General features: G+C 51.0%; 1 protein-coding gene across 4 annotated transcripts in view; it reads right to left on the bottom strand.

Annotated features, from left to right (window-relative positions):
* Positions 1-27730, bottom strand: part of OPCML (opioid binding protein/cell adhesion molecule like) — a 293448-nt gene that overhangs the window by 89491 nt on the left and 176227 nt on the right. The window lies entirely within an intron of this gene.

Genomic DNA, 27730 nt, shown 5'->3' on the forward strand with positions numbered 1-27730 from the left:
GGTTGGGGCTGCAGCAGGGGCTGCTCTCAGCGCAGCAGTGGGGCAGACGGGGTGCAGAAGGGCGGCAGCATCCCAGCCCCGGCGGCACGGCTGCTCGGGAGCATCCCTGCGCGGCACGCAGGCTGTCTGCCCGGGGTTGTCATGGCAGCGGCTCCATCACTGACCGGCACTTTGGCTCCCGCACGCTCACAGCACTGCACACCAGCAAAGGACGGCCGCTCGCAGCCCCGCGCCCTGCGTTAACCCTCGCAGCCCCTTGCTGCAGAGAGGGCTTTAATCATGCAACACACGGCGCGCACCGCCGCGCGCTCGCAATGCAGCCCCCGAGGAGAGGCGGGATGCCGGCTGCCCTGCCCACCCGGCCACACCTCGCTGCTTCTTTCCCTGCATCCACCTGTTGACGCTTCCCCGATGCACACAGAGCGGGGATCGCGTTCTCTCCTGTGCCTGTGCAGCGGAAAGGCTGGAAGGATGCTTGTGGTTAGGGAAGGGGGACGGGGTGTCTTCACTGCGTGTGCCCCAGAGGACTGTGTAGGATGCAGAGGAGCTCCAGGGCATCCCATGCTCTGTCCCTGCCATCCTCACGCCTGCTCTGCCCTGACACTGCAGTGGGAAGCTCTTGGGTTCACTGCTCCCACCAGAGCAGCCCCCGACACCAGCAATAAATAAATGCCTTGTTGTCCAGAGACAACCCCAAACCTCCATTCAGCTGCTCCAAGAGAAAAGGGGCGCACCAAGACCTCGCAGATCACCCAGACACATCTCTGTGCCTACAGACAAAACTGCCTGCCATGCTGCTGCTCCCCACACCATGCCATACAACTCCTTATGCCCACACCAACAAGACAGCATGTCTGGGTGCCGTTCCCCAAAGGGCATCTTCTGCTGAATGCCTCTTGGGAAGGGGACTAGAGAAAGAATGGAAGGGCCTGTGAAAGGGCTTTCACCAATTCGTGGCCCCAGCCTAGTCCAGAGACCCACACGTGGCTACTAAAACTGATGGAGATCTGCAAAGGTTTTGCATTGCTCCCGAGGCCGATTATGAGCAGAGCACAGTGGCAGTGAGACGCAGTGACCCTAAATACATCCCTAGCCACAGGCTAGCACTGCAGAGCTGCGCGCTGGCTCCCGGCACTAGCTATGGCTGCAGGCACCGGAGGGATGCTCACTGCAGCTTGGATAAATAGGGCAGTGAGGGAAGCACGGAGAAAAGCAGGGCTGAGTTTGCCATTGGAAAGTTAGCTTAACCCTGAACGTGCAGCCAGCAGCAGGCATCCTCCGGGGGGAAAGATGGGGATGAAGGACACCCCATCTCCTGCCTTATCTGCTCACGCAGCACAGAGGAAGCAAAGCTGAGGCAGGGAAGGAGCAGCAGAGGGAAAGGAGTCAGCACAAACCCACTGCAGCTCCCCACCTATCGGAGAGCCCGACCCCAAGCGCTGCTGAGCCTCTTCCAGCACTGGGAGCAGCTCCGGGGGCAGGATACTGCAAGGACCAGATGCTCCACTGGGGAAATGTTGTTTATCCCTTGGGACAGGAAGCTGTAGGCGAGGAGTGCGCACAGCAGCGAGCCTGCCAGAGACAGTGCGATTCAGGAAAGGAGAGACTGAAAGGGGAAGAAGGCTGTCTGCCTCCGAATGAGACTCTGAGGAGGCTGGAGAGACGTGGTTACATGAACAGATGCATAGGTAGGGCATAAATGGATAGATGGATAGCTGAAGTGGCTGCTGCAGACAGCTGGGCACAGGTGAGTATATATGGGGCATTGGGGAGGGGAAAGGGGGCTGGAAAGAGAGTGCTCTGCATATTTATGTAACAGAAACCTACCTAAATGGGTACGGACCCAACAGCCTGGAACAGCTCTGCAGGAGGCTGCAGGCAACACGCCTCAACCGTGCTCACCCCCGAGGCCACTCTGTGCTCGGAGATACAAGGAGGAAAGCAATGTTTCATATGTTTCAATGCAGCCAAGCTCCCCCACTCCTCCGTAGCCCCAGTGACGATGCTTACGCCTGGGAAGGGAAAAGGCAGCAGCAAGGGGTGATGGATGAGACAGAAACACCTGCATGCTCCTCTGGGTAACAAGGGAGTGACATCCCACTGCCAGCTGCACACCATCACGGTCCCTTTGCTGCTTTGCCATGTGTCTCCCCCCACAGCAGCTCCCACTGTGGGGCTGCATGGTGATGCTCCGTGCCGTGAGCATCACCCCAAAGCAACGCAAACAGCTGGAGCCTCTCCTGCTCCACCTTCTAGGCTGCCCCATCACTGACACTGACACTGAACAAAGGGAGCAAGCTGGCACATGGGGGAGAAAAGGGCGACGGATAGAAAGTTGAAAATGCAGGAGGCTGCAAAAATGCGATCCCAACACCAAGTGAGAAGGCAGGAGAGCAGGGCTGGGCTGTGCCCAGACGTCTGCAGACCGTGGGTCATATGGGGTGCTCTGCAGGTGGCCTCAGCTCAAGTCCATGTCCAATAATACTGTGCAGCTAAGAGGGACTCGGAGGCTGGCACGAGCCCTGGGGGCAGCAGGCATATGGCAGCGGCGGATGCTGCTCCTCACGGTGACGTTAACAAGCCCTGACCTTCTCTCATCATCCCAGAGGCTCAGAAAGAAACCGAGACTGCAAGGACAAGTCCCTCCACCTCCCTCGCTGCCTTCCCAGCCGGTTGTCAATCTCTGCTTTTATTAGTGGCGCAGTTCGGCCTCTATCTCCCTTGGAGATTTCTCCCTCGTTGCTCTAATCAGGAGCTTGCAAATGTCAAGAGTACAGGCCTGGAAGTAATTAGTGAAGGACCGGAGCCCGGGGGCCATGAGCCGCTCAGCGGCAGTGCTGCTCTGCACTGAGGAGCAGCCCAAGGGCTCCAGGACCCACTCACTGACTTTCTTCTCCAACCTCACATTATTTTCCCCTGCTCCAACAGAGGGAAGCACAGAGGAGCTGTGTGCGCAGCTCGGAGTGAGCAGAGCTTCCCTGACAATACAGTGAGGGATGAACCACCCAACGGCACCAGAGCCCAATGGCATTTGGCCACCAAGTGTCACTTCTGTGCGTGCAGGCACTGCCTCACCCAGAGGAGCCAGAAGAGCCCCAAGGATTATTGCTGCCTCCTTGCAGATATTCACAACCCACGTCCTTCCCAGGAGCAAAACCCACGGGCTTCCCTTGTCCCAACCTGGACATGACATCCTACCCTTGACACAATGGCAGCAGCAAGGTTTGCCCCACCTTGGGCAGCAACTCCTGCCCACGCCGTGCACAGCCAAAGAGGAAAAGCCCTCACCATGCAGAGAAAACCACAGATCTTCCCGGGAAACAGCTTTCTTTGTGTTGCTCCAAGTCTCTGAGCCATTCAGCCTCGTGCACAAGGAAATGGGGTTAAAGCTGCACCCAGGAAAGCAGAAGCCTCACAAAGCAGCAGGGAGCACCAGGAGGAGGGCAGAACACCAGGTATTTAATCAAAGCACCAAGCTCTGCTCGCAGGGGTTCACCCCAATGCTGGGGGAAGCAGAAGTTCTCCAGCACTCCCTCTGGAAGCCCCAGAGCTTGTTCAAAGCAGCACTGCTGCAGTCCCCGCCTGCAGACAGCTGAAGCCAGGCTCCTTTCACATCTCTCTCTGCTGGGGCATGGGAATTTTCTCACCTTGAGCTGCTCGGGCACACCAGATGGCCGCAGCACACAGCTCAGCCCCATGGCAGATAGGCAGAGCTGCTCAGCGTTGGCACCCCACAACATACAGGTGGCAGCTGGGTGCGGGGCTACGGGACTCCTAACCACAGCCTTTCTGCACTATTATCCCCTCCTCCCTTTCTCCCACCACCTCCTTCTCTCCATCTGTCCCTATCCCCCTTTTTTCCCCACCTTTTCTCTTTGCACGCTTGCAGCTGCTAATTTTTACCCAGCATATTTGGCAACTCAGCCCAACACCTCTTCCCCTACACCTCGCCCTGCTTCGTGCTTTTCCCTTATTCTCATTTCTTCACCCCAAAGCGAGAGCATTCCCTACCTATCGCCTGGGAGATCCCAAGGGCAGGTGTGCTTACAGCAAAGCACCACCAGAATTAGGTAACTCCAACCTCTGAACGCACAGCATCCTTCTGCACTGCAAACAACACCAGCCAAGCAACTCTCTTCCCTATGGAAAATGCTCTTCCAGGATGAAAGCCTTCCTGAAGCCATCCACAGCTGGTCCAGTGCTGCCCAGCTGCTCGCCCAGCAGCAGCTCTCCATGCAAAGTGCAAACCTCTCCTCCTTTTCTTCCCCCTCCCCCTCGGCTCTATCGGGCAGGATTTATTTATCCCACTTAATTTTTCCAGTTGTTTTATCTTGTTTTATCTTTGCACTAAATCAGGATTTCTCCGCCAAACCCAACTTTTATTTTCCGTGCTGTTTCATTTAATGCATTTTATCGCATGAATTTAGCAAAGGGAAAAGCTGAGGTAATTGTGAAAAAAACGCAGCCTATTCTTCAAATTGATCGCGCTGCTCGAGCTCGGCGTGGCAGAAAATGCAAACTCGAGTCCTGCTGCTCCGTCACCCCATGGACTGCATGCTGCCAGATCCCTATGGAGCTTCATTGGGAACTAAGGGCTCTGCTTCAGTGCACTCACACCATGCCCCAAGGTGCTGATCACTGGGAAAAAGCAAGGGCAAAGCAGGGAGATCACCAGCAGGGCAGCTTGGCTGTTGTTTTAGCTCGGCACGGTGCAAATGGACCAGAGCACACCACCCCTCTGACATGCCCTACATGCAGGTACAGACCCCCCCCAGCTGTCATAAAGCTCTGAAGACATGCAAGCCCAGCCTGGGGCATCACGCAGCCACGGCTGCAGTTCAGTAGGATGTGCAAACCAAGCTCCACTTCACACCGATGGTTTTAATGGGATTGCTTTACACTTAATACTCAGCGTGCAGCTCAAATCCCTGGATGAGGCAGACAGATGGCATGCTCAAAGCAGAGGAAAACCTGACGGCTTTCAGAAAGGAGGCCGTGCTGATGGCACCCACCTCGCAGAGCTAAAAGCAGCCGCCCCTCCTTTACACCAAACAGTAAAGAGAAAAAGCACTCTGCAAACACTCAGTGCTGCTCAAGCAGCCCTCAAAGAGGCCGAGAAACTCAGGTACAGCAGAGCAGGACCGAGCCTGAAATTCAAGGACTGCATTTTCCAGCAGTGCTTCTGACAACAGCCCAGGATTTGATTTTTTCCTGGGGAGGGCAAAATGTTAAGATCTGCTTTGCGATGCCAAGATTCTGTGTTGCCATTACTGTTGGTATGCAGTGTATTTGGGCAAGTTTTCAGCTCCCATGTGTTGCTTTTTTTTTTTCCCCCCTAAGAACCGTCTCTCAGGGGATGGGAGATGTGGGCGATTACAGATGTGACATTTTGCTTCATTAACAAAACATTTCTGTACCAAAACACAGTTCACCCCATTGCATGGAGAAAGCTGCTTTGGAGAAATCACAGAGCAACAAAAACATTACGGCTCCCAGGCAGCTTCTGCAAGTATTATCATTTCTGCTTCACCCCATTATGGCACAGCCCACCCATCCCATTGCTTTGTACAACCCGTGCTGGTAACAGCTCTGGGTGTAAATCCCAAATCTCACACCATCTACAGCCTTTGGAGACCCACAGAAAAGCAGTTTGGGGCCAAATCAGACTGCTGCTATAAGGAGGGGTTGGGAGCAAGAAGGGGAAAGTGCTGGGGAAAAAAAGCACAGGGCCAAGGGTGCAGGCAGGTGGCACTTGGATGAGTTCAACCCTACTTAGGGAAAGGACATGGAGCAGCAATTCAAGGCCTGCTTTGTTACCATCCAACAGATAATTGCTTTTCCATTCTGGAGATGCTCAAGGGAACCTGAATGTGTGGCAGGTACCTGTATGCTGTGTGAGCATTGCCCCTGCCATGCCTCGGCCTCTCAGCTATCCCCACCAGCCCAAAGCAGAGGGACTTTCCTTCCACCTCCCGGCAGAACTACGAGGCTCATTTTATAGATGCTCACAAAGCATTTTGTGAGCTCTTAACAGAATGAATAAAAGAATAAATAGAAAGCACAGAGCCCTGTTTATCCTATTTCTAAATACGATGCCACTGCATAGCCTCCAGGCTTATTTACAAAATACAGAGACGTACAAATGATCAGAGCACAGCCGTGCCACCTACGCTCCATGCTGTAATAGGAAACACGAGGCTTTGGCTGCCCTGGGAGCTCAGAAACAATGCCCCCCAGCACACATATGGAAAGCCAAAGGAAGAAAATCAAATCAACCCAGTCTCCTCAGCACGCACTGCTATTTTTCCACACTCGGGTGATGACGAGGGCCACCCATCTTGGTGCTACAACCCACTGCCCAGCTCAGAGGCAGGAAGGAGCAGGCAGCCCACAGCCCTGGGCTGAGCAGAGTGCCTGCAAACCCTGGTGCCCTGCATATACACATTTGTATACACCTAGAGGATATATATATATACCCACACACATATACCCATTCCCCCTCCTTGCATGCTCTGCTGGGTCGGTGTCTGTGCTCTGCTGCTGAAGGTCTGGGCACTTACCCTCAGCTCTGAACCACCCCAGCTTTGCAGGCTGCAAGTCTCAGCGGGAAGAAAAGCTCTCCGGATTTTCAGCCAGTGTACTTTTTTTTATTATTTTTCAATATTTTTTTTTTTTTTCACCTTTGAAATTCTTCTAAGGGCTGAAGCTTGGAGGAGGAAGAAGAAACAACAAAGAAATATTTGGTGAGGGAAGGATGTCAGCTCCTGCATGGCCCAGAGAAGTTCCCTGGGAGTCTGATTGGAGTGGCTACCTGAGCCAGACACCTGCTCTGTGTGCACGTCGCTGCTGATTTATTCCCAGCGGTATCAGCACATGGAGATAAATATGCAAGCTGCACAGCCAGGGTGTGAATGTGAGCAGCTCCATCTTCCCGGGTCAGTTTTAATTCATCTTACAGAGTCAGCCAGGTCTGAGCCACTCGCTCCTAACTCCAACCCAATTCTCTTCAAAGCCCAGGTCTGTCTGGAATCTGGGATTTAAATCTAGGTTTGCAGCAAAGAAAACGAAGCACGCTTTATGAGCGAGAGGAACCTTAGGGGAGGGTTTGACTGCAGTTTCAAAGGCTGAGCAAGGTTTTTGTACACAGCGCTGCCTCCGTTCTGCTCACTGTCAGCAATCCGTGCTATCTCCGGGTTGCTGACAACCCGACAATCTCCGATACTGCAGCAAGGTAACAACCCGCAGGCTGCAAAGCGTGTTAGCCCGTTTTCCAGTGGGAATAACAAAGAGCAAAAAGACAAAGGAAACCAAATAGGCTTGGGGATGCAAGACACTTGCCCAACTGGAAGCGTCCAGCGTCTATCCAAAGCTCTGCTCCATGCGCCTGGTGGACGCACAGCCTTGGAGAACCCACAGAAACAGAGATTTGTTCAGGTTTGAAAAGACCTCTGAGATCCCCAAGCCCAACCCCAATCCATCCCACTGTGCCCACTGCCCACGACCCTCAGTGCCACATCCCCGTGGCTCTGCAACACCCCCAAGGACGGTGACCCCACCACTCTCTGTGCAGCTGTGCCAACGCAGCACCGCTCCTTTGGAGACCTTCTTCCTAACACCCAACCCGGCACAACTCGAGGCCATCCCCTCTCACCCTACTGCTGTCATTTGAGAGAAGAGACCGACTCCCACCTGCTACAACCTCCTTCCAGGGCACACTGTAGAGAACACGAGCCATCAGCTGGCTCACCCCCAAACAGCCCATGCTGGCAGGGCAGACACCCTGTGTCAGCACCAGGTAAGGGTGTCAGACAGCGCAATGAGCTCACAGCCCCATCGCTGCCTCTGCCCGCATCTCCTCCCGTACGCCGTTATTCAACTCGGCATTTGTCACCTTAAGCAGCTCTTGTAACACAAAGCAAAACTGTCAAGACAAATATGAGCGCTGCAGATGGGTGGCATTTTCTTCCTAACTGCTTTATTTTTATTTATTTGTGTTTTTCCCCTCCCTTCTCCTTCGCCCTTTACAGCTGTCCCTGTTACAGCAGCTCGCCCCGCACGCTCTCCTGATGAGCAGCCGCTCACCAACTTCTCCTGGACCTGAAACGCTTCTCCTGTTCATTGTTGTTCCTCTGTCACTACAAATTGGCACTTCTAAAGAGATTTCCAGGCCAAGCATTAACCCCCTCTGGAGCCCAGCCTCATAAACACACACGTTATTTGTCAAACGGAGAGAGGAAAACAGTCAAGCTTCAGGAAAACAGAAGTGACTTGTCTGAAACGGCACAGAGCAATGAGGACGGAGTATGGAGTGGAGACAGGCGGTCCTAAATGCCACCCAACCCACCCTCCTTCTCCCTGCAGCATCCCCAAACGGCTCTGCCTGCCCCATCAACCTGCAAGTGCAAGTTGTCTGCTATTCAGAGCCAGAAATAGGGCCCAGGAGTCCTGACATCACACAGCCGTATTTAAGTACAAAACCAGGTTTCCTCTGGTTGCAAATTCCAGCCCAAACTCCTTTTAGAAAAAGGTTTACAGAGGTTTTATTTATTGTCAACTCCCGGATGATAAAATGAGGCCTCTACCGATCCTATTTATTTCCCCCTCGCAGGAATCGGAGGGGCTGAGATGTGAAACAAATGAAGGGCTCCAGCACTGACCCTGGGCTCGTGCTGCTTGCAGACCGCCGGGTGATTATTTTATAATAGCTGATAGCATCTATGATTTAATGCAGCTGTTAGAAATTAGCAAGGACTCCATCGAAAGCGTCCCAGTCACTCACGATAACAGGCTAATAAATCATTCCCCCCGTGCTCCCTGGCATTTACAGTGCTTTTTTAGAGATGCAAAGCAGAGATCCGGCCGCCCTCCTGGATTTATTTTTATTTATACTTTTAATAATGCAATTACATAAATAAATTTAGGGCGCTGTGAGTCTGTTGCCAAAAGCAGCACCGATGAGAGCTTCCCCTGCGTGACTTCCCTCTGTAGTTTTCGCCCCACAAGTCAATTAAACAGATAACAAACAGCTTCAAGGCACCTCGGAGATACCATTCCCAATGCACGGGGTGAAAACCTCACCCCATTGGAACCTACGAAGGGTGAAGGGGAAAACCTGCCTGAAACAGGGTGGCTGATGCTGGGGCAGGAGGAGGATGGTCTCATAGAATCACAGAATCATTCAGGTTGGAAAAGACCTCTCAGATCCCCACCCCACCGTGCCCACATCCCTCAGTGCCACATCCCCGTGGCTCTGCAACACCCCCAGGGATGGTGACCCCCCCACTCCCTGGGCAGCTGTGCAGTGCAGCATCATTCTTTGGAGAAGAAACTTTTCCAGCCCCCATGGCACAACCGTCTCCACTGAACCACATCACAAGAGTCCACCCTGCCCTGTCTGTGCCCCTCTGAGCAAACCCAAGGGAATGCCATTTGCTGCCCAGCACGACACACCTGGTGCAGACAACCTACATCTGAACACAGTCCCAAAGGACCCCACAAACTCCACAAGCCAGGTACCGAGGAGCAAAGCACCCCTCCCCAGCTTCCCCCGCCCTGACCCACCCCTGCTGCACGCTTATTTGCACACCCACACACGTGCCTCCTCTCCAGGGGCAGCCAGCCAGCATGCACAAGCCTTCAAAACATCTCCCTGATGGACTCATGGGAGCTCTCAGCTTGTGTCTAAGCTGAGGCAGCAGGGCTGGGAGCTGGGGAGCAATGGGGGTCTGTGCAGAAGAAGCAGCGAACGCAGCCACCTCTTCTCCTTGCACACCTCCAGGTCCAGCTCTGAGGTCGTGATGCATCTTTCTGCTTTTCCTCCCAAGCGAACCCTCCGTGTTCAGTGCATCCTGAAATACAGCATGCCCCAGACTGACAGCTGCAGGTTCACAGCTGATTGCAAAGGGCTTTTCTGCAAGATTTCACCCGCTGTGCTCTGCAGGCGCCGGAGCGAAGCGAGATGCACCCAGCTTGGGGGGCAAAGACTGGGCAGCAGAGCTGGGAGTGGAGCTGTCTGGGTTTACTCCCAAAGGAAGTTCACTCTGGGTTACATTTTGAGCTTCTGCAAGGTTCCCATTCTCATATATTTAAAAATGCCCCTTCTCTAATCCTTCACACCATCAGTTTGCTTTTAGCAGGGAGCCTGGCAAACACAGACAGCCCTGTGTGCATGTCAAGGGTGAAGCTCTGGGGCTTCCAGCACGTGGAGACCACCTCCATCCTGAGCCAACGCAGGGAGCAAGCACCTTGCTGCTGCTCCTCAGTTCTCACCTCCTCGCTTTGCTTCACTGAAACACAGCAACAGAAATACCAAAAATAAAAGGGCTCTTGCTTCTCCTTCATCTAAAAACATTCGCTGTTAATAAGGAGAAGGAGTCAATTTATTTCTCAGCCTTGCTCTGCTATGAAAGAGTTTAGAGGAAGCCAGCACCCGAAAGACTCTACACAGACATCAGTGGAGCTGCTGCACATCTCTGTTGAGTCCATTTAAAATGCTCTCAGCATTTTCATCATTTCCTCCCTTTTAAGTGGAGTTAAAGTCAGAAAAATTACTCTGCATACACAACCCCAGAGGCTCCATATTTCTTCTCCTGTGATGACATTTCCTGACCAGATCTGCTTAATTTATAAGTTGGGAGATAGGGTTCCTTCCCCCCCACTCCTTAAAACTGCCAGCCCTGCAAATTCCTCTGGAATGGAAATATTCATCTGTCCTCCCTGCTCCGCCACCTCCGCACAGATATATGGCACCAGGCACAGCTCCCGAGACATGAGCAGATGGGAGAGGGAAACCCATTGGGATCCTGAGCCCAGAGCTGCATTGGCAGTGCTGGGGGTGAAGCAAAACACGAGGGATGGGTGCTGGGTGTGAGCATCCCCGGAGATGAGGCAGACTGATGGAATCATTAAGGTTGGAAGAGACCACGAAGATCATCCAGTCTGACTGCCAGAAGTGAACCAGCGCCAATTATTCCCGTCCTCACCACAAATTCTCTTCTCAGCATGCAGGAAATTGGAAAAGCCTTGATCTCAAAAGAAAGTGGAAGGCTTCAGTAAGCACTTTCAGCAATACTTTAATAATAAAAATTCTAATTAAATTTTTAACATTTAAATACATTTGTCGTATGTTTCCATTAATAACATCCTGTGCCTCCTTTAATTTGATAATCTCCTCACCCTCTACAAGTAACTTTCCCCCACGTATTCCAGCCTATCTGGCACAGCAGATGACACCACTTTCCCAAGGCCATGCTGCAGATGGGGAGCAGCAGTCCGTGGTGCTCCGCTGTGAGCAGTGTGAGAGGCAATGGGAAAAGCAAACAAGAGAGCTTCGTGGGATGGACCTTCCAGCAGACCCAGGAACACATCACAGCAAACTGCTGACAACTGGGGATAATGGGAATGTTTTTCTTGCTATTATTGCTAGGATAACTACAAGCAGAGCGAGCGAAGGAGCAGAACACCAACAAGCTTCAGAGGCAGCTCTCTGAAAACATCCACAGCTATCTCCCAAGACCATTGGCACAGTAAAGACAAGCTCCCAAGCTTCCTGCTGCCTTGAAGAAGCAGCTGCTAATGGAGAAAACAAGATGTGAGCTCCGTATGTCTCAGTCCCTTCTCACTTCTGCGATACTATCTTTAGAAAGGGCAAAAAAGCTGATTCTGGAGGATAATTCAAGCCATCCATTGATGACTGCCTGGAGCAGAGTGGTGCTCAGTAGCTGGAAGGGATCTTTTATAGTTTGGTATTTATTTTATTAATATTATTATTATTTTTTTAACCGTTGAATCATTTTATTAATATTAATAAACTAGCAGGAAAGTGCTAATTTCCTCCATCGTTCCCCTAATTACCTCTATTGAATTGTGAGGATCATCTGCATGAATAATGACTCCCCATGCACTTGCATCACTGTTCTGCCTCTGCTCAGCAAAGTCACCATGAAGAGCTGCATCCTGCATGGATGCTCCAGCACTGCAGGTGGGAGAGAAGGGCTTTGGAAGCACCACGTGTGTTGGGAATAGTAGCTCATGGATCCTTCCCCAGCCTTAAAAGCCTGGCAGGGATCATTGCGTTCATTCTGCCCACACCAACCACACACCCCAGTTTTCCTGCAGGCATTGGCCAAGTCCAGAAGCTCACCTTGCATCTTGGTCCCAAGGAGCCAGCAGCAGCACCAGAGACATCTCCTTTTGTCACACACTGAGGCCACAGGGTCCTCAACAGACCAGATGGTCCACATGGTTCTGATCCCACACACAGCACGGCAATGCTTTCCACCTCATGAAATACCCCAGTGCCCAGTGTTCAGCACAAATCCCATCTATGTCACCTCCAAGGCTCCCTCACACGAAGTCCCTACCACACCAGTTTTGCAATGCAAGCCAGGAGGGAAAGGGACACCAGCTTGGCAGATGACAGCTCTGCAACACCCTCTGGCTTGCTGGAGAGCCACAAGTCTTTAAAAGATGGATGGTGCTCTTGGACGGCATCCATTCCCCTGCAGCTACTGTGTGACACAGGGCTTGTATGAGCAGAGGGGTCTGCCAGCATGTGGCAATCTGGTGCAGAGCCTCTGCCGTGGCACCTGGGGACCTCTTTTCCTGCGCAGAGACAGGATCCTGTCCTCTTCTCTCACCAGAAAGCACGAAGCACAAAGGACATCTCCATAACCATCCTTGTTCTTAACGTGGAAAAGCAGCTCTGACCAGCCTTTGCTCAAACACGGGGGAGGAAATGGGACATTTCCAACTCCCCCACCTCTCATCGCTTGCTGTGTGCACCCTCAGTTTGCACGGCACCCTTCAACCACTGCCCCTGAAGCAGGAAAGCGCATTCCTCCCAAATTTGTATTCATTTTCATGAACTCCCCATAAAAGTCACTAATAGAACACAATCTGCTAATTAAATTTCATTCAGGAAAGCATTTTCACCTTAGATTAGCGGTGTCCTTGCACATTTTTTGCCACTAATGTACTAATAACATCTTATTTATCTTATAAATGAATTCGCTTAGACTTATCATTAAATTTGAGATATTAACACACAAAGTGAAAGGAGGGCAAATAAATCCAAAGGGATGAGAGCCAGGAGTCCATTTTCCTTTTTACTGCTAGGGAAATAAGGCAGCACTCTGAGAGCTCGGGGAAGCAATGCTCCTCCTTGAACTGCTGCAGAGGTGCAAGCAAAAGCAAGGAACCAGAACCCAGATCCCAGCAAAGGGAAGCAGCACAGCTTCAGCAACCCCAAGTCTTTGCAAGGAGGTCTCTATTACAATGTTGTTCCATGCCACACTGCCCTGAGATGCATCTCACCCCACCCTTGTTCATCCCATTGAGGCCATAGCTATATGCCAACACCCAAATCCATGCCAGCACCCAAATCCATGCCCCAGTTTCCCAACCACTTGCCCCCGCAGAGATGCCCCATCTGCATGTGCAAATAGGCAGGAGAGCCTGGCTGCTGCACCTGCAGCCGAAAGTGTGGCCTGGATTTAAAATATTTGTCAAAGGGAGGGAGGAGGTGGGGGAGAGGCGTTCTTGATCATGAATCTTGGCAGGATGCAGCTGCTGTCTGTGCTTCCCTGCGCCTGGCTAGAAGATGGATCACAGAGAGGAGGCCAAGCTGCAAAACTTAAATCTAGGCCTGCCTTCGCTCTCTGCTGCAAATCCTCCCTGCTAGAGCTGTTTTCTGATGACACATCCTCAAAACTTCCTTGTACCCAGCTCCACGGGGACACCCCACCACCCTCCTGAGCATCACACGAGCTCTGTGCCAGCTCCCAATGGCTCAGCAGGCACCGAGCTGCACCTCCAAGAAGCAGGATGCGTTTTTGTGCCTGGCTTTTCATTCTGCTCAGGCTTTTTGTCCCTAATGGGGGATTTGCCCATAGGCAGCCTGGATGGAGTCCCACCCTGGCTGAGCAAAACAAGAGCAATGATGGTTCCCTCCACGGCGCGTTCATACATAGCCCCGTGGTGCTCAGCAGCCAACTTTGCAGAAGAACACAGCATCCAACCTCCGCTATTCTGACAGCAGCGTTTTCTCCTTGCTGACGACCCAGCGCTTTCCCACTCGTAGTAGGATGAGGCAACATTGACATCCAGTGGCCGATCAGGTTAATCGCACAGGAGATGGGGTTTTCTCCTGGGGATGGAGCACGCCTTCGCCAAGAGCCAGCAGTGACATCCAGAGCTTCCCACGGCCACCCCTCCTGCAAGAAACCTGCCAGCACCACAGCCCTGGCATCACTTGGACCCACCAACACCACGAGCCAAGGGACTGCATTCCGGGTCTGCCTTATTCCCAAGTTCTCCATGCTGGAAGACACAACAGGCCCACTGGCATTACAGCCCCTTTCTGCCATACCGAGCTCAAACCAATCTGCCTGCACACGCAGCCCATCACCTGCTCACACCGCTCTGGGTTTTCTCTTATTCAGACCATGTTGTCAGCTATCGTCTTTCATGAACAATTTGCATGCCTGCAGGGGCAGCCGGATGCTCTTCCCTCCCCTGACAGCCGCAAAAATAGAGGCTCCCCCTCCTCATGTCTGCTTTAAAGGTTCTCTCCCGGTTTCTGCGGGGGTTTAATCTTATTTTAAAGAAATACGAAGGCAGATTACATGCTATGCAATTAAATATTGATTGGGAATTCTCCCCAAGTATGCTTCCCCTCCATCTCTCTGCCTCCACAGGGAGATGTCAAGTTCTGTTTCCTAAGCTGTCCCCATCCAGTGATTACGTTCATTAGGACAGCAGCCTTGTGGTTAAAAGAACTTTCTTTGCTGCTGTACGTTTAATTAGACAACTCTTTCCCAGAAATTATTTATAGCCGAGCTTGGGAGCTATTGTTAGTCCGAATGTAAATAAGATTCAAAAGGGAAATCCCAGGGCACCCCTGTGGCTGGTGAGCCGCTCACTTCAATCCATTAGCACTGGTCCCAGCGCCCCTGCTTAGTGCAGCCTTCCAGAGGCTCTATGGCTGCAACTTGTGCTATTTCACAACATAATACAGCCAGCCAGGCTCGGCACAGGCTTCCAATGCAACTTTTTGTGCATGAGAAATATTTTTCCTGCTCTCAATGTAGGGAGATGGGAAAAGTGTTGTCATGCCGAAAGGAAAGGGTTTGGTTGGAGAAGGGCACAGCAATGCCAGCACCTTCACAAACACAAATTCAGCCTGGCTCAGCCCAAGCTGGTCTGCTCCAGTCTGAGAGCCCCTTCCCTCCCCATGCACCTCCTTAATTCAGCTGGAACTGAGCTTGGTGGGAAAAATATCAGCTCTAATTAGGGCAATACACCTCTTTGCAAAACCACCTGAGAACACCTGAGCAGGCTTACGTGCGTGTTTAAACAGGATCATTTCGGAAACGTGCCTAGAAAGCAAGCCCAGCAAACTTAAAGCCCTTTGCAGTGAGAATGTGATGAGCTCCAGCGACCAACTGCAGGCTGGGTATCAGGAAAAAGGCACCAGAGGGTGGTCGGCATGGAACAGGCTTCCCAGGGCAGTGGTCATGGCACTGAGCTCAAGGAGCATCTGGACAATGGTCTCAGACATCATCTGAGTTCTGCCAGGTCCTGTGTGGGGCCAGGAGTTGGATTCCATGATCTTTATGGGTCCCCTCCTCCAACTCCACGTATTCTATGCTTCTGCAGGAAAAATCAGCACTTAAGTCCCATCCTCACCACAAAGGCTAAATCAAAGACCAGCACAACTTCCAGGTGAGATGCTCAGCTGGATCCCAGTCCTCTTCCTGAGCCCCTCCGCAAGCAGAATGGACAATTGAAAACCTCCATTTTTAATCCAACGGAAGTACAGGACAGGTGTCCTCCTCCCTGCCCATATGCACCCACAGGCATTGGCCAGCTGTAGTTGAGTTAGGATATTCAGCACTTGCAAACCATCTATAGATCATTCATGGGGCTAATCTCACATCTTCACACCTTCAGCTGTCCCCTGCTGGCTTTGGGGGCAGGAGGATGCACTCTTGCACTGCCAGTTAGCAGAGCAGCACTCTGCAGAAAGCTGTGGCTCTCTGCTCTGATAGAAAAAGCACGCAGGGGGCAGCAAGCAAGGCCGATGTTGCAAAAACATGATAAACCTCTACAATCTACAAGCAAACCAACAGCAGCAGGCTGAAGGCTGGCCAGCACGGCTGCGCTGTACCAAAACGTGACTGCAGCAGGCAACAGAGCCAGTTCTGATGCACTTTTCGGGTGGTTTCTCAAACCCTGGAAGCTGAAGGTCATTGCACAACCTGCAGTGCACGTGGGGGAAATGCAAAACCAAGTGGCACAGGCTGTGCTGCCAGCTTTCCATTTCTGCATTCCCATCTCCGCCAGCGCCGCTGCCAGCGAAGCTCCCATCAATGCCACCAAGCCCAGGCAAAAGCCATCACGGTTCTGGAGGGTAGCGCTGTGGGGAGGTCTATTATTTTAAACATATAATTGATTCTAATTCATCACTTATCGCGCGGTGACAGATTTTTATATAGTTTATTATCTCAGTCACAGCACGGGGGCCCGGGGGGCTGGCTCCTATTGTTTGGCATTTCCTGCTCCTGCCTCATCTCGAGCTGCTCCCGTTATCTGTCTGATTAAGTTAGGGATGCTGGTAGCTCCTGGTCCCCAGGTAACTGTCAGCGCTCGCACCTCCCCTGCAGGACTGAAGCTGCCTTTGTGCACCTCTCCTCCCCGACCCGCCTGTCACAGGCTGTGGCTGCACTCAGCTGATTTGGGGATGAAAAGAAAGCAGTTGGTCCCTGGGCTCCAGGGCACGGCAGCACTCTGTACCCTGCAGGATGCGACCCATAAAGCAGCTCAAGAGGGCAGGTGCCCCAAGTGCCTGGGTTAGCACTGGGATGTGCAACATCGCATCGCTTCACCGCCCCATCCAAGCCCTGAGCCCAGGGGCCGAGTCCTCCTCCTGCAAGCTGCACTGGGGAGCAGCTCCCCTTGCAGTGCCATGGGTCCATTTCATGGATTTCCATTCCACGAATGCAACTGTAACTTCTCCATGACTTCGGTTTCATTCTGTACGAGAACAAATAAACCTGAGTGCACGCAAAACCTCCCATAGAGCTCCAGCCACACCAGAACCTCCCCCGACGCTCCATGCAGTCGCTCCACAATTTCCGTGTTTCATTTCAGCGTTTTGCATTATTTTGAATTATTTCTACAACATTTCACGACGCTCAACGCAACGCTGAACATCACACACAACAGCTCTGAGGATGTCATTACGTGACACAACACAATGATGGAAATGTTTTACAATTTGGTGCTATTTTGGAAGCGTCGAGGGCTGCCGCTTCTTAGTTTTGATTGAAACATCTCGTTTTGATTTATTTATTTTTCCCCCCTCTGGATCAAAGTGTGCCGTGCTCCAAACTGTACGGAAACAGTTTGACGTTGCTCTATAAAACGGAGTCAAAACAGTTCTTCTCAACACAAACAGTTCAGACTTTCATCTCGGTGTCAAACCGCTTCGTTACGGCAAGAACAAAAGGCAAAAGCTGGGATGCTGCAGCTGACTTGAAGTAGCAGCTGCCCTTAATTATTTTAATAGCAAAAGGAAACACCGCGAGGATTAACCTGCTTCCCTGGCGGCCCGGCACACAAATGGACCAATCACCACAGAGCTCTGAACAGCCAAATTCAAACACAAGTTTGAAACGTGGAAATTCTGGGCCCTTTTTCTGCCTGGTGCAAAGGAGGTCCGTGGCCCCGCATGCAGCAACGCCTTTATGGCACCCTGTGGTGCAACTGCTGCTCCCCATGCATCTGGATCTCCTTTAGCACGACACAACCGGGCTCTCACCTGCACAAAGAGCTCTGGTTTCCCCACCAGCAATTGCCTTTGCTGCTGACATTTTGCTCAGCACGTGATGAGTTTCCTCCCCCACTTCCCCTAGGAATGACACCGCTGTTATCTCTGCTGCATCTAAAGCACACACAGACTCAGTTTAGGGACAGTTAATTTCCAATTCTTTCCAGATGGGTTGGAATAATATCCCCAGGTGGTAAATACATTATTAAGAAGGCAGTTTGGTGTGAAATTGGCTATTAAAATATAGATAAAGTTTAATATATTGAGCTCCTTGTCAGAAAAATCACTTTAGAGGGAGCTTATTATTTGTTTGATATTAAAAGAGTCACAGCTCCGCTCCAAGTGACAAATGGGGAGGGGGAGGAAATGCCACTAGTAATGGACAAAAGCTTTTTAACATTTAAATTTAGGATTCTGCTCGGCACCCCATGCTGTGCTGGGTGTGTCCATGCTGGGTAAACCCACGAAGCGCATCCGCCTTCAGTCCTCCAAAGCCGATGGCTGAGGTTGGCCATGCCTGCAGCATCCTTCCTCGTGTGCCTTAGCTCCAGGCATTTAGAGAGGAGAAATCAGAAGGGAATCACTCGGAAGGGGGGAAAAAAAAAAAACAAAAAAAGCTTTCCCAGTATCCATGGGGTCGCTGTGCTGTGGCTTTACCCACGTGCCCTCTTGCTGGAGCTCCATCCCATCTCCACACCTCAAAAAGCAAAGAGCTCCGAGAGCAAGCTCGAGCATTTTGTGATTCTGTGATTCCAAAGCTCTGCGCATCCCAGCCTGGGTGGGATCTACACAGAATAATTAAGCAAAACATCAGCAGTCCAATATGGCACTAAGCAGACATGAGAGACGAGCTGCCTCTTCCCTCTGCTCCGCGCAGGGCTCAAGTCGGGGCTCACATTACTAAGACTTCATTAGTTTTACAAAATATACTACAGAACATTTACTGGCGGGCTATGAAGAATCATAAATAATTAAAATTAAATTACACTTGTCAAGGAAATGAACGAACCGCTTCCTCGAGATGCATTATCCTCACGCACTTATTTGTTTCTGTTTGAAGCACTTGCTCTCCAACTTTGCAGGGCTTTGCAGAGTTGGGGTTGGAACACAACGTGTTCCCAGGCCCACAAAATACCACAGACCTGATTTGTGCCCTGCTGTGCTCCAAAGCAGAATTACAATGGGAATCATCCATGTTGTGACACGTGCATCCACGTTCTAAATCAGCCGTGGTGTTAAGAGCATTATCAATCGCTATTATTATTATTATCTGGCAATTAGCAAACTTCAATAATTGGCGCTTATTAGATCTTCCACTTGATGAGAATTTACAGTCAGAAGCCTTCAAGGGGAGGCACAATGACAGTGGAAAACATCTCAACTAATTAATTAAACCATCCAACAGCCCCAGAATCCTTATGGGGGAAAAAAAATAACTAACCCTAGCAGGTTGTTCTGAGCCCAGGATGTGGAGGTGCCCAGGGGGACTGCAGGCAGCAGCTTTGTACCACCCAGCCCATGCAGGAATCATAACCCCATACCCGAATCCTTAGGTATGCACAAAGAGGGGCAAAACTCATTCGTTTGATACGGCGTTAACTTGTGAATCAATAATTAATTAGCTAATTCAATTAATTCTTTCAACACTTGCGAAAACAAGACCAAATTCAAACAGTATCGTTCAGGATTTATGTTGGAAGGTTTGCACAGATCCGTGCTTCCAAGGAGGCACGTGCTGATCCTTGCACTTTGTTGCATTGCCCTGCATTTGTGGGGGGATCTTTTCCCTCTAACTTAAGGAAAGCCAACAATGCTGCTTTCCCTTGGAGAGCAATAGCAGCAGAACTCTATTACTTAAAACTTCAGAAGGCTGCAGCAAGGAAGGCAGGGAGAGCCCAGGGAGCAGCAAGCCCTGCACAGAGCCCAGCAGCAGGGAGAGCACGATGCCACAACGGGGCTCACCATCCTTTCCCAGTCAAGCATGGAAGAGGGGAGCACACAGCCTGTGAGCACATGCCCTGAAGGCAATGATCCCTGGTGGGATTCCTAGCTTGGGCCCTTCCAACCCAGGCTGTTCCACGATTCTATGAACCAGATTTCTGCACTCCCCTCCTCACCCCACTCCTGCAGAGCTTCTAAAGAAACCTTCCCCATCCCTTTGCCCTCTCCTCCTCGCTCTGCTTGCTGGCAATTATCCACCAAGCACTGCAGCCTGAACCTCCTGCTCTGCCCAGCACCTGGGGTTTGAGGCAAGTGAGAGCCACTGAGTGGCTCGCTAGTGGAGGAGGAGGATCAAGGTTGCTGGTGCTCCTTCAAAGGAGATGTGGAGAGGTTTGGAGGAGAGGCGGGACTGCCGGCAGGCTTCCCCAGAACATCTTATTAGAGTCACTTTCACACATCACTTGAAAGCTGCCTGACAACGTCCTTTCTTTAACAAAGCAAATATTGTATAAATTAATAGCCCTTCAGGGAAAGACAGAGGCAAGTGCTTCCCACCGCAGCCCCTTCCAGCTTAGTGCCACCAGGCTGGGGAGATGAGATGAGGATAAACCCTCCTGCTCCAGCTCAACACGTGCCGAGTCCCCATGTGCACCCTGACACTTCCAAAAAGGAGGGTGAAGTGAGCAGAAGAAGCCTCGCATCCCTGGCTGCCCTGCACCACTGCTTCCCCGAGGCAAGCCCAAGGATCTCTTTTATAGAGCTATCAATATTTCACGTGCACACGCTTGGAATTTATGAAGGTAAAGCGATGTCTCTCCAACAGCCATCCCGTATGCAGCTCAGCTCGGTGCAAAGCAAGGGCTGCTCCTGGCTGTGGAGAGGAGATAGGCACTGCTCTTCGCTCAAAGAGATTACAGGCCACCTCGATTGGAAAAGGATGAGCCACTACGCCCGACCTGGCTGCATCCCTGAGCTCCCATTGGGCCGGGACCTGCAGAACAGCCAGGGCTGGCTGCGTGCTCAGCTCTGCAGAAGAGCCCTTCCAGCCCCACCGAGGCTAAAATGGAGCTTGAGATCCTCACTGCGATGCTCTGCAGGGACTCTCGGTGGCAGGGCCAGCCTCCTCCTGTCCCCAGGGCCCCTACAGCCAATGAAACATTCCTCGTTTCAGACCCACGACCGCACCATCCCTGTATTACCGCATCCCAGGACCCCCCATGGGCTGTGCGCAGCATTCTTGCATCTCTTCCTTCCCTGGCTTTGCTGCCTTTGCCCTTTTCTCGTGTTTAACAACGCCGGGTTCCCTCCTCCACTGCCCCAAACCCACCTCCCTCGGCGCAGACCCGCACCGGAGCCACGCAATTGATTTAACCTCTGCTATCTCTGCGATTAGCCCAGCCACAGAGCAGATAGTTGCCTCTTATCAGCCCATTAAGGAGTCAAAGAATGCCGTTACCAGTTTTTTATCTGCAAAGTGCACACAAAGCCCCGCTGATTATTCTATTAATTTGTTAATGAACCTGTCTTGCCAGACAGACTCTCAGCGCCTTTGCAAAGTAGGGAGAGGAAATTTTCATCTTCCTAGGGGTTCATGCCCCTGAGCTCACCAGGCTTTCAGTTCCCAACTTCTGTAGGATCTGAAGCAAAAGTTTGTGCCAAATTACAAAGCCAAGAGCGAGCCTGCGCTGTGGGTACCGGAGCAGAAACTCGGGCTGGAGATACAGCCGCAGGTGCTGCTTCTGATGCAACCCGGATTACAGCCCTCTTCCCAGACCCTAAATCTCCACTCACCTTAAGATACTCACAAACAACACCAAGGACTGCCATAAAGCTCACACTGCTGCCACTTCTTCCGAGCACAACTGAAAACCCACAGGGGCGCAGCACGAATCTGCACAACAAATCCAGAGCTGGGACCCTACAGCACAAAGTAACTGCAACCAAAGCAGCAAACCTGGCAGTTCAGGGCTCTCCCTGCCAAGGTCAGCCAGAAATCTTCTGATTGACTCAGAAATGAGATATTAAAAATAATAAATTCGAGGCTGCGTTCATCTGCCTTCGGAGCCTCTGAGATTTCTGAGCTCGTGTTCTCTCGCTCTGCAGCAGCCTTACGCTGCACCTTAATGCCTCCAAATCTTTAATATATTTACTCTTACAACACCCCTGTGCAGGAGTGATATTATTACAACTGCAGAAAGGCCCAGAAAGCCTGGGATCATGCAGAAAGACAGGAGCAGAATGAGCGATTACACCCAAATCTCCTCAATCCCGGGCTGCCTCTCTATGCACCCGCCTGCTTCTCCTCCCCATAAGCAGGACAGGCGTCTCACTCTGCAAAAGCTGAGATTCCCAAAAATGCTGCAAATTGGGAACTTAATTGCAAAGCACAGATGTGGCGAAGATGAAAAGAAGGAGCCCAGCCAGGGGAGGAAGGCAAAGCTCATCACACTGCTTCCCTTATATTCCCTCACAGCCATCGCTCGAGAAGACAAGACTGAAATAAGCAGGAAAACGCAGTCCGTTTTGTGCGGAATTCACCTGTCTCCTTGACCCTCCCCTCTTCCCCTCATCCTGAAAAACACAGGCTTTCTTTTCGGTTATTTTTAGGCGAGGAGAGCCGGGTGCTTAAGTACTTTTAAAGCTGCCAATTGCACGAGGAATTAAATGCAGAACCCTGGAGCAGGGAGGATGAATACATTACGGACAAAAGAAACAAGTCATCACACCCACACGCAGCTTTGTTTACTTTGCATTCATACACGACTCTGCCGTCACCTCCATCCCTGAATCCTAATGATAAAAGACAAAAGGCAGAGAATTCCCACTCACACCCCAAAATCTCTGCCTGATACATAGAAATGCAATTTGTCCCAGCCCTCCCCAGGCCCCATGGGCAGGAGGCAGCTGCAGGTAGGACCCAGCTCACCGAACAGTGCCTGGATTGGGAGCAGAGCCCCTGGCCCAGCCTTGGCCAAGCCTTCTGGCTTCCCTGATGGCACTCAGATATCTGGAAGCCAACCATTTCCCACGGACATTGAAGAGCTGCCAGTGTTCCTATAGGAACCCTTCCTGCGCTCTGTGCCAAGCAAGGCAAGATATTTGTTTCCACGCTCCTGGGTTTCAGCCACGCTCCGCATGTCATTCATCCTGTTTTCACACTGAAGCAGGCTTTGATCTGAAGACCAGAACTGATACCACATCAGAATTTCAAAGCCACGTCGCCTTCAATGGACTCACCACTCAGAGCCTCCTCATCGTTCATCCTCCCCTGGAAAAGACTAACCTCATTTACAGTTCACGTTTTGATGCCTCACCCCGCGCCTCCTCTGATGCATCCCCAATCCCAGTGTGGACTCAAAGGTTCTTTTAACCAAAGCATTTTAAACCAAAACAACGGCAGCATCTGGCGGGGCGCAGACCAGCCAGCCTGCAGGTCGACTCCATCTGCTGCTGGCAATAGCTTTCAGGTCAAAGCAGGCTTTCGTTGCACAGAGCAGAGACGATCCACGCCGTAAGGAGTCCAGAGGAGCTCTGCATTAAAGATCATGAGCATAAAAGCACAGATCCTCAGTGAAAGAGCCCATGAAAGCCTGCCTAGATAATACTGTGGGAAGACCAAGCTCCATCTATCTGGAAAGTAGGACTTTAGACCCTTGACTCAGATTCTCACACTCAGTAATTCAGAACCCTTCACTAAGGGAAAGGCAATAGCTGTCCCTGATGGCCAAATGCTTGAGGCTCAGTTCTGGGACCCGATCTAACAGCATACACACTCCAATGCTGCCAATGGTCAACAGCAACCACCCCAAGTAAGACAATCCTTCAAGCATCTAAACCATTAGATTCAGCACTGACCCCCCTGAGATTGGAAATACAGGCATCCTTACATGACAGTTTCGTACCACCAGTGCTTCCAGCACAGATACTATGTCATTATCTTTTCCCACCATTGCAAGGCAGTGCTTGGCACACAGAGCCAAAAGCACCGTTTGTCGGCTGGATGGCACAGGGATCACAACCTGCTTCTCACAGCTCTCAGTACAGCTTGGTGTCAGCTCCTCACTTGGGTTCAACAGCAATAAATAGAACTAACGGCGTGTAAAATGGGGATGGAAGCTGGAGAAAAGCCCTTCTGCAGCCAGGGAAACCCTCCATTGCCAGCACTTGCGCTACTGGGGAGCCCGTTCTTCCCAGAGCATCCCAATGCCACCCAGGCATTCCCACCCCAAAGAGCTTCTTGCAGCCCAGCATCCTCCCAACAGGCACCGTCTTCATCTTCCCTGGCTACACCTTTCTGTCTAACCAGTGCTTGGTATTTGAGTCTAAAGGTTAATTAAGTGTGGCTGCAAGAATGAAAGGCCACAATCAATTACCACGTCTTCTTGTCCATTTGAGTCATTTTTTAATCATGGTGATTTGGTATTTTGGGAGGCATGGGGTGAAGACAAGAGCGAAATTCTCTTTCTTCCTCTTTCTTGAAAGAACTTTTATTCCAGCTGGACGATTCCCCAGTCTCCAGGCAGCGTGCCTTCCCTTGGCACCTGCCACCTCCTCTCTCCTTCCCTTTGTCTCTGCACAGTGCTCCAGAAGAAGGAAGCCATCAGAGATGGGGAACACAAGAAAAGCTGCCTTCAAAATATTCCCACCACAGCCTTACAGCCTGCACTGAATCATCAGGACCTGGAGGAGCACGACGTGCAGGTGTGCTCCCACGCAGCTCTTTGAGTATCTGCCCATCACATCGCTTCAGTTCCTGCCCTGTCTGCTCCATGACACAACTCTGTGCCCTCCCAAAATGCATGGGGCTGCCCACAGACCTCGGGACACAACCCATCCAATGTTCACAGCAGACACACCTCCAAAACCTCATTGCAACATCACAAACTCATCCCTTAACACACACACACACACACACACACACCCCACCCTAAAGGCACACCTCCCAACACACTCCTCCTGCCTTTTGTAATAATTAACTATTTAAAATTCTACCACTGCTAATCGCAGCAGTCCGGGCTGTGTTCTCATTACCCAGGATCAATTCCTGTTTAATATTCACCTCCAGGGGTGGATGTGGCTGGAATGAGCTGCAGATTTCTCTTTCGCTACGCCAAAGCTAATGAGTGGCTGCTGCTATTGTACTACAGTCACTCTGCTGTAATCAGTCAAAATAACAAGCAACAGCACCTTCCAGGGACGCGAGATATTCTACATAAATATACACAGACAGCCTGCCACACCAACAGACCTCACATCTCAGTGAGCTACGGCCAAGGTGCAGCCAGCCCGGCTGTGGGCGTGGGGACAAACCCACGGCCTCTTAATTAGCTGCCATCATTATGGGCATCACTCCCATTCACAAGGGCTGGTCTGCACCTGGGAGCTCCCTGGGATTCAGACCGAGAGTGGACATCTTGTCCTGCACTCATCCTGGAAGCTGCTCACTTGAATCGCTACTATGGAGACATTGGATGGAGTGAGAGTGATGTGAGAAGCCATACCCAAATAACTCCATGCCTGCAGTACGTGCCACGTGACAGCTCACAGCCAGCCTTCCCTTCAAACCTCTCTCCACACTGCTGCAAAGATAACAAGGGCAAAAAGCACTCTGTCTGCTCCTTTCGATGCATTTGCCAACAGGTCTTGCATGGGACAGGGTTAACTTCCATCTCCTTCCTTTCCATTCAAGGGAAAAATGGAAATAGTGTGTTTCCCCTCTGCTTTTTAAAGCAGTAGGGATAGCTAAAACCCACTCCTCTAGGGAAATCAACCCAACAAACTGTGCTGGTAGGACCACGGGGATGGGAAATTGTGCTAAGTTCTTACATTGAGGCAGCACCGTGGAGGCCACCAGAGCCCAACAGGGTCCACTGTGCTGTTGTGGGTACAGAGATCAGCAAAGGCAACCTGCAATTGGAAATGCAACCACCACCCCCACCAAAACCCAGCTCCCAAACCAGATGTGAAGATTGGTTCAAATTACCCTGAGAGCACCAAAGCAGGATGCAGCACCAGAACCCCCAGAAGAGGGTTCTGAACAGAAGAGAGGCTGCAGGATGGCAGCAAGGAGCATGCACCACTTTGCTTGATGAGAAATACAGAGATTGGAGTCCTTTTACATCAAAAGGACTTCCTAATAATAAGGACACCTATGAAGGATGTCTGAGGGTCCTGAGCGTGCATCTGACCGATCCGTTTGGTTACCCCAAAGGGGGATAGGAAGCTCTCAGCTTGGAGGAGCACCGCCAGCTCCAGAGGGAGATGCTGAAGTGCCCAACTTCACTCAGGCAACAGCACTGCTAATGGAGCAAAAGGGAACTGTGCTCCTGGTGTTTGTCTGTCACCTCCCAACAGCTCACAGGGGAGGAGAAAACCACAGATGCCTCAAGGCAGTTTGCTTGCTGAAAATCAATAACTAGTATTAAAAAATGGATCCAGTTCCCATTGGAACAGACTGCTCAGGGCTGTGCCATAATTCTGCAGAACAGTCAATATTTACTGTAAGTGTCTCAAATAAAGATTGAGCTTCGATTTAGTAAGATCGTTATTGTGCGTTAATAATATGCCAATTGATTATTAAACATATTTACCGAGGGTATGAAAAATAGGCTAGGAGATGAAAGGGCATCTGACGCAGGAACATGATGTTAACTAGGAAACCTAATTGCACAGAGCTGCATTAGCCAAATTATCTTTCCGTCATTAGGAAACATTCTATAAAGGTATTAAAATGCTACAGATAGAGAAATGATAGATGAATATTCAAAGGAGTTGGGCAAGGGAACAAACTGCATCCCAACAAGGCACCGTGCGCCCGCTTCTCCCTTGGCACCGTGATGGCAGTGACGCTACCAACCCTCCTCTCTCCAAACACCAGGCCAGAAAAGGACCAAGCCATCTCTGCGGACAGCTTCAACACCATCTCCTCCAGCCCTGCATCCAACCCCGCAGCATCCTTTTGCTGCTGTGGGGTTAATTGGGGCCCCTGGTTAATTGGGGCGGCCACCCCGCGATGCCGCTCTGCCGTCAGAGCGCTGACGCAAACTGCAGAGCTCAGTGCTGACATTTGGCCGCCTTCCGAAGGAGACTTTGTGCTGCTGGAGGATTTTCACAGCATGTCCACAAACGTCACTTCAAGTAACGCTTCTAGCTAAGCAGTCAATTCTCACTTTGAAAATACAGGGAAACGTCAATTTCTGCATGTTTTGCTCCTATTTGAAATTATATCCTCTTACTGAATAACCAGCATAACAGAAGGGTTGTTTTTTTTTTTTTCCTTGTCCTTTTCCCACAAGTTCTTGATGAAATGTAAATGATTTTCAACTTTGATCTTTATACTTCCTGGCTGCTTCTGACTAGGTTTCTTTCTTAACGATTGGACTCAAACTCGCTCCTGAAATAAAGCTCTTTCCTGCCATCCTCACCATGCAAATTAATGAGCAGTCCAATGCAATAGCTCAGAACAGGCCACTCTCCTTCCTACCACTGGAAATCATTTCCATTTGGAGCAGTATATCCCACTGCTCCTACTCGGTGGACTGCTGCTCACCATGCATTCAAATTCTGCTCATCTTAAGCCACAGGGCAATTTTAAATGCACCAAAACCCAGGCTGTTGATGTTGATCAGATCTGTGTCAGAAACAGGAACCTTCCAAGCACAGGAGGATGCACAGCCTCACATCTTCCCTAGAGTTTGGGTCCAAGGACTTCAGGGCTGCCCATGGCTCATGATGAAGCCATGCCTCAAGGCAGTTTGCTTGCTGAAAATCAATAACTAGTATTAAAAAATGGATCCAGTTCCCATTGGAACCTGCAGAGAAGCCCTGGGAACCTGCAGGCCTGGGCTCTGCACTCACCACACATGCATCACTTTGGCTCCACACTGAGCAAACTCATTACGTTGGGCCTAATGGGTACATTTTAAAGACAGCTAATTAAAATATATGCATATATATATA

This window comes from Meleagris gallopavo, chromosome 26 (genome assembly GCF_000146605.3).
Source record: "Meleagris gallopavo isolate NT-WF06-2002-E0010 breed Aviagen turkey brand Nicholas breeding stock chromosome 26, Turkey_5.1, whole genome shotgun sequence".
NCBI lineage: Eukaryota > Metazoa > Chordata > Aves > Galliformes > Phasianidae > Meleagris > Meleagris gallopavo.